Here is a 14,972-nt window from a genome sequence, read left to right on the forward strand (position 1 = left end):
TGTTGTTTTGTTGGTCAACAGCTCATACTGAAAAATTCCCAACTTTCTCTTCTCTCCCCTATTCCTCTCAAAGCAAGTCCACAGAATTTGAGTTGGTGGTTAGTTTTCCATTTCTGCTGTGGTGCACTTTGATCAGACTTTACCCTGGATAATTTCCAATGTTATAACCAGGGCGGGAAATGAGATCTTAGTGGAGTAGTATGACATTACAAAATTATTGCATTAAGACCCTTGTGGAGATTCCCTCACAGAGATCTCCCCCATGTCATCCTGGCAAGGAAATGGGGATTCCCCTCATCCATGGGAAAGGTGGTAGGACTGTCTCCAAGCCCGAAGGTTCCCCAAGATCCACAGCCTGCCTCTGCACCAGCAGCTTGGCACTTCTGAAAACCAGGCCACTTTCATTTAAGTACCTAAATATGGATTTAGGTGCTTAACTTTAAGAACCAAAGTCTGAAAAAGTTGGTCTTAAAGAATGAGTGAAATGACATATGAAAAGAAATGAGTACATAAGGCTATATACTTTCAAAATCTTTTCTGTCAACATTTTTATATTGTCAAAAAAATCTCTGAAATTGGCTGAAAAAATTGTAAAAAAAATTAATAAATACAGAACTAATGTATGCTTGTTTCTGAAAATGAAGGGAGACACACAATGTAAACACAAACACACATACTCATGTAATAAGAGTTCCTTTTGAAAACAGTTATGCTAAAAATGGCTTACCAGATAACATGTAGTGACAGTGTTGGCATGTCTATTCAAGTTTTCTACAAATAAAAAAAACACACGATTGTTAAAATAATCCAAATATATAATACATTTACCATCCCCTCAGTGATGTGGCATGTACATTCTTGTCCTCATTTTGCTTTCATACTAGTGTGTATCAGGAGTAACTCCACTGATGTCAATGAGTTACACTGATATAAAACAGCTGTGAGCTCCAAATTGAACCCTCTGTTTGCAAATATTAAGCTTTAGCCAAGCTAAAATGCCACAGTGTTGACTGTGATTTAAGATCTTGAATAGAATAGAAATTTATGTACAGAATACACACAAAAAAAGTGTTAAAAGAACTTTATTAAGATTTCCTGTGAAATCTTAATTCAGCCTCCTTCTGTGTTTGCATTATGATACAGTTTTTAATTACATGATCACATACTATGTTTTCCACTAGTCCCTTCCCTCCCTAGCTCCTTGTCGTAATCCCATTCTCCTCCCCTAGCCAGTCCCAATCTACACTGGTTAGGCTTCTCGTCCCAGTTTCAGTCTCCTTGCCCTACAAATCCTAGTCTCCCTTTGCAGATTCCTGGGCCCCTTGCCTAGCCATTCTCAGTCCCTTTCACCTCCAGCTCCTGGTCTCCTTGCCCAGACGGTCCCACTTCTCCTTTTCAGCTCCTCATCTGATCTGTCTTTCTCCCCATCCCTGGTGTCCAGTCACCCTACCCCAGTAGCTCCCTCTCCTAATCTCCCTCCCCTGGCTTCCAGTCCAAGTCTTGTTGCCTGGTTAGTCCCAGTTTTCTCCCCTCAGCCTGACTCCTTGTCAGATCTGTCCCTTCCCCTCAACTACTTCTTCCACCCCACTGGTTCTCAGTTCCAGTCTCCTGGCCCAGCCAGTCAGTTTCCCCCTGACTCCCAGGCCCAGTCTCTTTACCTAGCCAGGCCCAGTCTCCCCCCACCTCAGCTACCAGTTCCAGTTTCCCTCACTCCTGCCAGCCTGCAGTCCCAGCTGCTTCCACGTAGGCGCCTTTTCCCTTACTCCTACCATCACTAACCTCCCACAGGTCCAGCTCTTGGACTTTACATTCCAATCCAGCAGTTTCCTCCTCCACACTGCTTAGGCATCAGTGGGGGATGGTTTTTGGGAGCACAGGAGAGACAGACTCCTTGTTCTCAGTTCAGATGCATGGACCTGCAGCTGCTGAGAGCTGCAACTGCAAAATTGTTGCTGCTGGGGTGTTCCAGAGGGATTCTGTGGGGTCAGCAGTTGAACTGATGCTGGTCTGACACTTTCACGTGGGAGCTTGCAGTCCACATTGTTTCTAAGCAGTACCCTCAGATGGTGAGGCATATCTGAATCTGCCTGTAGTGAGTTTACTGCCTTTGTCACTCTGGTGAAAGGGAAGAAATTATATTAATGAAATGACACAGAAGCAGTGAAGGAGTTTAAGTCCCACCAACCCCTCAATCTCAACTGGTCCATTTTGTAATTACTATTAATTAAGTAGTGCTAACTCTTTAGACATATTTATTTAACGCCTTTGCTCACTGGGAAAGCCTCATGAGATGCGCCTCTCATTTTCATGAAAGTTCCGGGGACAGCAGTCATGCAATCATTCAACACTCAAAATGTAATAGTGGCAATAATTTAAAAAATAAACAGAAAATGGCAAGAGGGGCTTTCAACAGACTCCACATTCTGCTCACAACCTCTGCTGTAAAGTACCCTGTTCTTGCTCACCACTATTCACTTTGTGATCTCTCTGAGTTATCCTTGGTTACACACAACATGGGAATAGAGGATGCACACAAGGAAATAAGACTGTTTAAAGAGCTTTTCTGAGTATTTTCTTTAAACTTTTGTATTTATTTCAGTCCTAATGAAACAATTGATTTCACCTCAAAGGTACACTGGTAACAATTTCAGTATAAATCTAGAAAAACAGATTCTTCGGGGAAACTACAAGCACATACCTTTTGAATGACAGGGATGCATTACACCACTTTTACATTCAAACTATTTTAAAAACACAGATATGTAGGATGCAAGTGTTATTAGACTGAGTTCCTTAATCTGTGAGATAAAACAGAACACCTACGAGAGTCCCTCCTATTACTCCTTTTTGGTACATTATATGGAAAGTCTTTTGTAAAAAGAGGTTCTTTACATAAAGAAAATCCAGTCTAGATCCAGTTGGTTTTCAGCCATTTTCCTTTAAAGGAAAGTGGAAACAAGATTTGGCCTGGACAAGACAAATTATTTTTCACAATACGTTATTCTACCCCTTGCATTTAAAAATGCTTTTCAGATCTATGCACCTACCGACTCTGCTATTGATAAATGTCTTCATCTGGACTGTACAAGGGTGAAGGCATCTTGAAATTAATACAGAGAATGAGGTCTTGAGAACAACACACCAAAAGGCAAAACAAACAAAAATGGATTCAAATATCCAAGAAGGGCTTTATTTATATTTACAAAGGGATTAATGTAACAACTTCAAACACTATAGTAAAAGCAGCAAAGAGTCCTGTGGCACCTTATAGACTAACAGACGTATTGGAGCATGAGCTTTCGTGGGTGAATACCCACTTCGTCAGATGTTGTGCTTGTCTTCTTTGTTTACATGACTTCTTTGTTTACAGTCGTAGATTAACACAGCCCATAGTCTGCACCTCCTTTTAATTCCATTAAATCAGCCCTGTTTCTATCAGCGGAAAGGGGTAAAACTGGAGTGATTTTGGTTTTGCAAAACTTTATTGATCATTTCAACAAAAACCAAGATGGTTCAGAGCCAGGGCCCATTTTTCCCTGTCCTCAAAATTCAGTCAAGCCTGGAAAAATGACTCCAGTCTTGGCTCATCTCTAGTCACAGTATAACAAATTCAAAATCAAGCACTTTGCATTGAAGATAATTGCCTTCTACAGCTGTAGAATGAAAAGGAACAATATGATTTGCATTTCCTTCAAGGTGCAATTAAGCTTCAAAATCAAACCAATTTTCTCCAATAGAAAACATAAATTATTCATTTTTGTCTGCATTGTTCAGCTTCAGGTTTTCTGTGTACTGGAAGGATCCTCTGTGGTACATTTCAGCCACCTTGATGCCTTTGATTTAGTGCCCTCTTCTGTTTGATAGTGTCAGTACACACGAAGCCAATGGTTTGTTGTCTTCATTTAGCCTAAACAGAGACAATGCTACTAAAAACTACCGGGAGTGGAAACAGACTGAAATGTTTTAGAAGTTGAAAATTACAAGAGCACTAGACATAGGAAGAAAAGCTCCACTAGAAAATTCTATTGTGGAAAAATCCATAAAATCATTGCAAGCCTGTATGTGCCTTTCTTTTAATGTAATTACAGTCCTTCAGAAAATGCCCTTTTTTGGAGTAGTCTTTGTTGGTTTTATCTTGCATACTTGACAAATGTTTGGGCTTTCTCCTTTACCATTTGGTCTCTCCAATTTATTCCTATGTCATTTCCTTTTGTTACTGGTTTGCAGAACTGCAGAATTTTTGCTGAGACAAATTACAACTGATACCACCTACTCAGCTGAGCCAATAGAGCAGTAGCAACATATAATGCTTTCCTTGGTGAGAGATCTGGGTTCATGTGTACATCATAACTGAGGTAAGGAGGTCACGGGTGTTTGGAATGGGGAAAGTTAATCACCAGCACACTACCAACCGTTTGAGATATTTAGGAACACTTAATCTGTACATGAAGCTGATAACTTGGGTTTATGTAGCAAAATATAATTAGTTGGCCAAGCACAGCAAAGTCCTACATGCAACTTGATGATATTTTTCTATTTGTCTGTATGTAACATGGTAACTTTTGAACACTGCATCTGATCAACTACAAAATTTCAGGGAATGTTCTAAGCATCAGTGGGCAGAACTCTATTGCATTTGGTAAAAAAAAACAGATGGGGAAAATGTGGGGACTCACACAGAGCTCCTTGTATCTGGTTAGCAGACCAAGCAGTTTCATCCACATCTGTAATTGTCTATAGATCAAAGAACTGGTGCATGGGATCCATTAACAGTTTCTGGCATAACAATACTCCAGATCAGCTCTCCTTACCATCCCAATGTTTAAAATGTTGACAGGTAAAAAGAAAAGAAATAAGAATGGTGGAGGAGAAGGGGAGGCCTGGTGGAAACCCAGGAATAGGGAGACAAAAGGGATAGGATCCACAAAGGTACTTAGGCACCTAAGTCCTGTTGTTGGCACCACTATAATCCACAAAACTCCCTCCTGGCTGCTGCCTATCCCTGTAGATGCCTAAATTCATTTGGTGTCTAAGTTTTTGCCTCTGGGCATCTGCACGGGCAGTCTCACTCTAGATGCCCAGATGTCTGTCTCCTGCCACACAAACCGGGAAAGGTAGGTGTGCAGCTGCCCAAGTCGCTGGCGGGGGGAGAATCCACTAGGCTTGCTCAGAGGCTGCCTACGGGATTGGGCCCCTCAGGTGAATTTATACAATAGCAGGTGCAGTGGGGAGTAAGGACCTCCCTTGTAATCTTTAGTGAACAGGGTACTTACCCAGAATGTGGGAGACTCCCTGTCCAGAGAGGGGAGAAGGGATTGGAACAGGGATCATCTACTTCTCAAATGGGTGTCCTAATCACCAAGCTAGATATTCAAATGGTTTCTTTAGCCCAATTAATGTTTAGGTATTTAATTGTTTAATTTAAGTGTACCAACTTCAACAGGAGAGATTGAGGGAACCCCACATCAGAATATCCTATAACCTAGTGGTCAGGGCACTCACCTTACTGCAATTACTGATGTGTTTAAGACATACAAAAATCAAGGCCAGATAAGATCACCAAACTTATTTGCGCTGATGACCTGACTTTAACTTTGAGGAGATGAAAAGCTAATGCATTAACCCACACCAAAATATGCCCCCGGCTATTTTTTAATATTTTTGGCTATTTTAAGGATTAGGTTTCTAATTGCTGCCCACAGGTCCTTTTATAGGCACAAAATGGATCAATTCTTGGTGTTCATGTTATATTGATCCTTAAGGAATAATGAAATAATGCTGATATATGCCTGAACATAAAGAGTAGACAGAGTTATAATACAGTATTTGATTCTGTTGGTATTGGAAAAGTGATGATAAGAGAAAATATTTCATACAACTCCCAGTACAAAGTACTATCTCATTATTGCTTGTAAATCTGCTAATCATGCCATTTTACCCTAGCTGAATGCCTTTTCTATTGGTATGCATGAGATCTAAATTTGATTCTCATTTGACCACCAAAGAACTCAGAATAAAGCAAGGAAATGCATTCTGCCCTTTTCAGAGAATGTTTTGTGTTACTAAAACACTAACCCTTCCAGTTAAACAGTAGCATTGATGAGCCCCAAAGGCAATCCCATCCATTCTTTCTTAGGGGGAAGGATGCTGGGTGAGATTCAGGGCAGCAGATTCTGTGCTTCCTATTAGTCACGTTGGCATGCCCTAGAAAGCTGCCAGATCTGGCCAGGCTCCTTTTTCCAATCTACTCCCCCCCCCCAAACTCTTGTCCCCTATCCATTTGAATCAGGCAGCTTCTCCTCCATGCTGCCTGGGCCTAACATGGGGTCATTGCAAATACAGGCTAAAGAGGCTCCCTAGTCTTAGTTCAGGTGCCCATGCCAGGATCTGAATCTGGATCCAATACAACCCATAGCATTCCAGGGTTTTATTGCAGGGAAAGTTCTGCTCAGCCCTATGCTGGAGCATGCCCAGCACAGATGGAATCTTCAGAGAATTTAGTTGCTAAAATCTAAGGTCTGGATCCATAAAGGAACATAGGCGTTACAATGCTCAGTGTCACAATGCTTAATTGTTAGACACCTAGAAAATCAAAGGAACAACATTGTGATCCACAAAACCTGAATTAGGCACCTTGGCTCCCTAGACAATGAATGGGGAAGATAGGCACCTTAGAATGTGATCAACAAAAGCCAGTGAGTCATCTAAATTAGTCAATGGGAGATGCCAATCATAGGGGGAATGCTGTTCCATTGTGTATAAATTATAATACTTAAATAGTTATAGGCCGAGAGAGAGAGGCACCTGGGAGGTGGGAGACCAAGGCCCAGGGCCCCCTTTTCCAATCACTCTTTCATTATTTATCCACAGTGGAACAGCTTACACAGGAGAGACTGAGAGAGACCCAGATAAGAATAGCCCATAGCTCCATAGTTAGAGCACTCCTGAGTGGTGGGAAACTCCTGTTCAAATGCTTTCTCCCCATCAGCCTGAGTGGGCAATTGAACCTTGGTCTCCCACATCCCAGGTGAGTGCTCTAACTACTGAGCTAAAAGTTATAGGAGGACACCACTGCCACTGCTGAGCACACGTACCTGATCAGGTGCTGCCTGGGAGATGGGTGAGTGAGTGAACACCTATTTCCCCCCAGTTTGTGGATCACTTTGGGGCTTAGGCAGGAAATAGGCATCCAGATGCCTAGAGTGAGGCAGCAGCATGTGCTCCCAGAGGCAGAAACACAGGTGCCTAGGGAACTTTTACCCTGAAAACTTAGGCACCTGCGGGATTCAGCAAGAATTTTGTGGATCACAGTGGAGCCTAAGAGTGGGACTTCAGAGCCTAAACCCAAGATTTAGCTGCCTTAGTAGCTTTGTGGATTGGTGCCTGAGTCTCTACGGAGCATGTGCAAACTATGATTTTTCAAAGGCTTATAACTTGGCCAAATTTGGGTGGGTTTTCACAGGGGCTGCCAAAGGCACATCCGTCACACAAAAGCCACCCCCTGCCAAATTTCAAATCTTTGCTCCAAGGAATGGAGATGCTAGAGCTTTTCAAATAAAAGTTTACCAGAGTTTGTTTAGATGGACAAAACAGCATGTTTTTCCTGACCTCACTCTCGGAAGCTGTTGAACTGTTTTGGCTGAATTTTTCAATAAATAAATAAATAAATAAATAAATAAAAATAATCAGCCTGAGGCAGACAACTGGAATATAAAGTTTCAACCCAAAGAGTTATAGTTTGGCAAAGATATAAAGCCACTGAAAAACAGGCTTCAAAGTATTACTTAGAAAGACTGTAAGTTTTCTGCAGCAGTGTCTGTCTTTTTATTTGCTGTTTGTACAACACCTACCACAATGAAGTTCTGGTCTATTACTGGGGCTTGTAGGTGCTACGGCAATACAAACAATGAATGTCTTCACTCCAGAGTTAACTCAGGTCTGGGCAGTCAGGGGACCTGGGTTAGCAAAGCCTGGGTCTGAGTGTCCACACGGCTAAGCCACCGGTCCTACCTGCATAGTCACGTCCCTACCGGCACTACCCTAATCCAGGCTAGCACTTCTGGGAGCATATCCCATGGTTCTTAGCTGCATCACTCTATGAATTGTTTCACTGTGTATTGTGGGAGAACTTGTCTGTGCTTCCCTACCCCCTTTGCGGAAGGACTCTTAGCCTGTTAACTCAGTAAACTGAAGCACGTCTACACACTTGGCATGTGTGGTTTAAATACTATACTGGTGTACATAAACTGATAGGTGACTTGCAGTGCAGAAGAAGAGAATAGGTAGAAGGGCAGGAAAATATGGCCCAAGAGAATTGTGGGAAGGGATTGGAAGACTATCAGTACCCACGTTAAATAACTGGTTTACAGCCTGCATACTGCAAAGTACATGGGTTACAGCCCAAGTTCAAGCAGAACCCAGGCTCTAATCTATACCCTCAGCTGGGTAAGTTAGCTCACATTCAAAGCATCTCCAAACCCAAGTTAAAAGTTTTTGTATGTGGATAGTTGGGACTCAGGGCTAAAGGCCAAGAGGAGCCCAGGTTAACCCTACAGTGAAGGCACACTCAACACTTCCCATTATAAAGATAACCTTAATAATAGGCAGTACTCCACCTATAAGTGTTTTTTAAAATAGGTGGGGGAAACCTTGATGCATTACTGTGGTATTAATAATAGTGCACTGTTTTGATAGAGAGGTCAAAGACAACATTAAATGATTCTGACATTAACTTTTACTTTAGTTGAGATTTCTCCAAAATCTCATTGTTAATGATGTTTGTGGGGTTTTAGTAACTGACGTTTCAAGACATACCAGTGGAAGTCATCTCTTATACAGCAGCTCAGCCAGTATGGACACCAGATATTAATGATTCAGCTAACAGCACATCACCGTGGTAATTTGCACATGTATAAGTAAGGAAATTTTATAGACACTCTAAATTCTCATAATCCATCATTTTTCAAGGCCTAGTTCATCCTTTCTTGACACAGCCAAATGCACAGACGTATACAGAATATCTCATATATTTGTTAAAATAGTGGAAATGCCTGGTTATGGAGACTCCATAGTTAGAGTGATATTCTAAAATAGGGCATAAATTCCTGTTTTTCTTCAAAAGTGGATGGCCAGTTTATATGAAATTTCAGACTGGGTTAGTGTTTTTTTTCTTTGAATTTTCTGTGTAGTTTTTGTTTTTTCTTGGTTTTTTTAATGGTAAGGGTTTGAAATTTGAACTCTGACTCAAGATCTCCTTGGCAGTTCTACTTACATAGTTTATCCACACAAAAATTTGGTAGAGAGGGATCCTGCGTAGAACTGGGGCAACAGAGAACATTTTTTAAATGAATGTTGGATTTAGGGTCATTTTTAGCTGCTACTAACATTGTAACTGAAAGTTTATATATACTGTGCATGCAAGCATGATTGATGGAGTGCATGTACATGATAACACGATTGTGGCAGTGAGGGTAGGATGTGCACAAGATTGATTGATTGATGGTGGGGCATGGAAGGCTGATTTTTCTGAGGAGGGGAGGGGGGCAAAGGGAGCTCACGCAACCCTGCTTGGTTGATGGGGTAGGGCAGGAACACAGAAAGCTGACTGGTTATTTGGGAAGGAGTGAACGCATACAAAACATGATTGATTGATTGATCAATTGGTGTGGGGGCATACAAAAGTCTGATTAATTAGAGGGGATTTTAGGGGCGAGCACATGCTAGCCTGACTGATGGCGGGGCAGCGGTGGGGGCAAGCACACCCAAACCTTATTGGTTGATGTGAGGGGAGACCTAGAAGCCTGCTTGAGTCAGGGGGAGCAGGCACATGCAACCCTGACTGATGGGGTCAAGAGTCCAGACACACTTAAAACTATCTCCAGGAGGAGCTGACTTTTTTGTCAGATTTTTGTCCTGCAGCAGAAAAGGGTTTGTGTGCACAACTGCTGATAGGGGAGGGTTCAGGCAGAGCTGCTGACAGATAAAATATTTTCCCACTTCACTTGTAACCCCCTAGGCCCATTCCTCTTCACTCATCCACTGCCTACCCCATTAAGCACAGAAAAAACCTTGGAAATTAATACACAGCATACTGATTGTCAAGTATCTGGTGTGCTGTTCTTATTAAGGCAGAAAGAGCTTAATAGTTAACTTAGTGGTATTTAAATGTTCCCTAACAGCCATGTGAGTCAGCTGTAGGCTTCAGCTTGCCAGGCTGTCTGCCCTCTGCCTTCCAGATGTCTGTGTTCTAAAACCTTAGGGCTCTGGACTCACTCCCGCATCCTTATATAACCATGGCAGCTACTCCGTACACAGCACAACTGATTCAAACCACAAGATGAAGGTCATGAAAGTTAAGCCACCTGACAGCAACCATTACCCTGCCCCCTAGAGATACCAGCCTTCCATTACCCCCTTCAGCTGCCCATCTGCACACAATTCTTTACCAACCTACCTTCTCCTAATGTAATCACCCACTACATCACACATCCACAACTACTTGTGTTGCGGGAAAATAATCTGGTAGGGACATGTGCAGAAATGTAAAACTTGTGCAGAGTTACAGCTGCTGTGCATGGTTTGTGGTGTACGACAGTTGTCGTAATGATAAAGTGAGTGCTTGTGGGTGGAGGAGTAGAGCGTGTGTACTGTTAAGTGGCTTATCTTTTAATTTCCTGCCTTTTCTGTGTATAGCAACCCTGCTTCCCAGTGAAGTTTTGTGTATTAATATATTAACAATGCTAGCCACTTTAGATTCTATAAACAGGTAGAAGATTGGAGAGCGGGGGTGGGGGGGGGTTACAGGACATAAATCCACCAGAATACTCACAGCAATATGCTTAGTGAGGGCCTAGTAGCCATCAGATCCTTGTCTTATCAAGGATGCTTGTCCCTTGATAAAAATATTAGATGCTGACAGCTAGCCAAGGCCCCTAGCACATGTGTATGGGCCCCACTTCTCTGACAACAGAGGAAGCATTTTCATTAAAATGGCTCAGTTATGTTTATAAGGGAGGGGGGCAACAATTTGTCAGACTGGTCATCCTAAACTCCCAAAGTCAGCTGTGGGAGCATCACAGGATTTTGTGAACTGCTTTTGCTCTATACAGACATAATAGAATTTTTTTGCACTGTTCAGATTTGTTCAGACTCAGGTATTACCATTTTAATGAAAGCACTGCCTTCTGTTGGAGAGGGGAAAGCCCTTCCTTCTTCTCTAAATGTGCTCTGGAATACTTATCACCAAAACTAATCTCATGCAACCAGAACTACCTATATGCTAAGCTAAGAGAAACCCTTAACTGCCTAAATACTACAATAAAGAGCACCCTCCACGTACTCAGGATAGGTATGGATCTTATCTGGAGGCAACATGATCCAAAACCAACAGGGACCTGGACAGGAATCAGTAAACCTGTGTTCTACTCCCTGCTCTACCATTAAGCTGTTGTGTGACTTTGACAAGTTACTTCAGCCACCTCAACCTCTGTTTTCCTCATCTACAGAACAAGGATAGGGATATTTACCATCCTTTGTAAAGCACTTTGCCACCTTCAGATTATAAGCACTAATTATTATTCTTATTGTTATCAAGGGTGGTGTGATCGTAGACAAAGATACATTTTATCTTTACATTCTGAAACTTCTTTTAAGTACTTTGCATGTTGTACAGTAGTTTGCAATTCTACATAGAGCACCACTGTACATACTACAAAATACCATCACACGTCAAATCCATAGCGAGCCAGTAGGCAGTACTGCATGTTGTGCTAACATGTAGTCTCAGCAAGAGTTTACAGTACAACACTGGATTTCTTGTAGCGTAGGTTGCAGAAGCACTATGGACATATTTTCAGAAAAAGAGCTATGACAAGAAGCAGCTGTACAATTTGCACAGGAGTGATTAGATTCTTTAATTCAGTTAAAAGCCTCTGGAAACCCTAAACAAGTCCTGGATTGAGCTCTGCTTCTAAGGACCTTTCTTCTTGAAGGCTGACAGACTTCACTCTTGTGAAAGGGCAGCTTCAGAAAGCAACTGAGCATTCTCCAACACCCACGTTTTGAGAAGTACAGTCAGCACTTGCTGAAAAATAAAAGTATAAAGTCTTTTTTTCATTGGGAATGGATGAAAAGGATAAGAGGGCTAGGTAAATGTAATGTTTAAAAATAGGTGCAGCATGTTTAACATTTGAAGTAAGTTAGGGTACAGATCACAGCCACAGAAATATCAGTTTAAGACTTTTATTCAAAACACATCTTCCCAGAATAGTATTTGTTTCTAATCAGAATAGCATTGTTTTAAAGTGAAAGTTTGGGGTATAGATTATTGAAGTTCAGAAGCCCCATTCTGCCCCTGCATTATAGAGGGTGCAGAGACTGAGGCCATATATTCATCTTGACAACATTATAACTTGCTGTAGGATGTCGGGGAGGGAGGATACATTTGTATGTAATCGGAGGGAAGAATTCCACATGTAAACTACACTACATTAATTTTCTTTTCAGAGTTCTCCATCAGCTTTAGAGAAGAAATACTAGTACTACTTTTAGGATTCATAGTTGCCATATAAATTGTATATGATATATATTATTTTTGGTCTAGCTTTAGTACTATCATCAGTAATAATCCTTGGCCATATTATTAAGTTTTGTGTGTATTTTTCAAGCTTTTCTGTAATTTTTCTATGGTGTAACTGTTGTTACACCTTGCCAAGAGTTTTTTTGTTTGATTGTTTTTTATTATATTTTGTAAACAGGAGCTTTAAAAGCCCCGCTGCTGTCTGCCTCTAAGCACTTCCAGTCTTGAATTATAGTTTTTTATATCTTAGCTGAAAGTTGTGTTCAATCTATTTAATAGAGACAGTGTACAAATGTGAGGAAAAGGATAAAATCTGAAATGTTTATGCAACAAGAACATAAACGCCTCATTATCTATAGCTCCATATGCCAAATATCAATAATACTCCTATTTATAATATAAAACTTGCCTTGTGGCCAAGATATTATTTTATTTTTATAAAAATATTAGTCACATATATGTAGTTTGTATGAGATTATGTCCATGAATATTTTTACTTCAATAAAACATAAATAAGATGATAAAGTGTTTTTCTGATTAGTGTGGAATATTGTAATGTTATAATCACCTTTCACAGCTTAGAATACCGGTAAGGAGTCAATGTAAACAACTAGATTTAAATGTAAAACTGCCGTGGATTTAATTAAATCTACTGTTTTCTTGGTAAATAGATTTAGTGTGTACTATATGGTACCTTGACCTATATTACGGTATGCTGTGTCTCTGATTCAGAAAGGAGCATACCCACTGCAAAAGCTTATTTCTCTCTGACAAACTATGCCATGTTAGGTTCTCTGTTGTAAGGAATGAACACTGATCAAAATATCAAATGCTAGCCCTAACAAGCAGTTTTAGGTGCAACAATCTGCAAGATTTGTTTTACATCTCCAAAGAAGAACATTAGGTTTCAGAACATCAGTCAGCTGGTTGATTGTCATACATATTTCTGTGAAACTCTTCAACAGCGTCACTGTTGCTCACTGGGGAGAGAGAGAAAAAAAAATACACTGAAGTTTTAGAGAGAGAGAGAACACCATCACTTCTTGTACAGCTATTAGAAGTACCACTGTATGTTTAATTAAACTGGCTTAAGAACATAAAAACAGCCATAGTGGGTCAGACCAGTGGTCCATCTAGCCCAGTATCCTGTCTTCTGACAGTGGTCTGTGCCAGGTGCTTCAGAGGGAACAAACAGAATAGGGCAATTATTGAGTGATCCATACCCTGTCGTCCACTTCCAGCTTCTGGCAGACAGAGGCTATGGACACCTAGAGCATGGAGTTGCATCCTGACCATTTTGGCTAATAGCCATTGATGGACCTTTCCTCCATGAACTTGTCTAATTCTTTTTTGAACTCAGTTATAGTTTTGGCCTTCACAAATCCCCTGGCTACAAGTTCCATACGTTATGTGAAGAAATACTTCCTTCTGTTTGTTTTAAAACCTGCTGCCTGTTAATTCATTGGATGACCCCTGGTTCTTGTGTTACGTGAAGGAGAAAATAGCACTTCCTTATTCATTTTCTCCACACCAGTCATGATTTTATACACCTCTATTATATGCCCCCTTAGTCATCTTTTTTCCAAGCTGTAAAGTCCCAGTCTTTTTAATCTCTCCTCATATGGAAGCTGTTCAATAATGTAGCAGAGTGGTCACCCAGTCCTGTCCTGAGGGGTTTAAAGACAGCGCTGGGAGAGGGCTGTTGCAGGGGGAAGCAGCTACTAGGCTGATTGGGGAAGCACCCGCAGCTGGGCCATGTCCCAATCAGGCCTCAGCTGGCCCTATATAAGATGCTGGGAGGCAGGTGCTCAGCAGACTCCCTCTAGCTTCTGAGGGGGAGGGCTGCTGCAGTGGTGGCGGCCAGAGCAGAGCAGAGCAGAGCAGAGCAGAGCAGAGCAGAGCAGCTGGGGAGGCTCCAGCCAGGAAAGCCCCAGGCTGCAGCCTAGCAGAAGGCCAATGGGTATTGGGGGCTTGCAGAGGGCAGCCCAGGGGTAGGCAAAGGCAGCAAGTCCAAACCCAACCTTGCTGGTGATGAGTAGGCCATCACAGGCTGCAGACTGCCCCAGTGAGCATGGGCTAAATTATGACTGGAAGTAGGCACTGAGGCAAGGTGGGGATAGTGGGTGGGGGTTCCCCAGGGAGGGGAGATCCTGAGACTGAGGGGTGTATGGCCAGGGGGTAGCACCCCAGATAATGGGGCACTGGGTCCAGGAGGGACATGGGGGCCAAGTGGCAGTGGGACACTGGCCTGCAGAAGGTGCTCCAGAGGCTGGATGAGCTAATTCCTGGAAGAGACCAGCAGGAGGTGCTGTAGGGGTGAGTCCTGCACTGTTACAAATATCCCTAATCATTTTTTTGCCCTTATCTGTACTTTTCCCAATTCTAATATATATTT

The 14,972-nt window shown here is 41.8% G+C and overlaps 1 protein-coding gene across 1 annotated transcript in view; it reads right to left on the reverse strand.

Moving 5' to 3' along the window:
• Positions 1-12,226: 12,226 nt before the first annotated feature.
• LOC120405846 (mitochondria localized glutamic acid rich protein) overlaps positions 12,227-14,972 on the reverse strand; it is a 45,320-nt gene continuing 42,574 nt past the window's right edge. Inside the window, exon 7 of the mRNA XM_039539697.1 lies at positions 12,227-13,557. The gene's annotated coding sequence lies outside the window, so the exon portion shown is untranslated. The remainder of the gene's footprint in view (positions 13,558-14,972) is intronic.

Source organism: Mauremys reevesii, linkage group 5 (genome assembly GCF_016161935.1).
Source record: "Mauremys reevesii isolate NIE-2019 linkage group 5, ASM1616193v1, whole genome shotgun sequence".
In the NCBI taxonomy this organism is placed as follows: domain Eukaryota; kingdom Metazoa; phylum Chordata; order Testudines; family Geoemydidae; genus Mauremys; species Mauremys reevesii.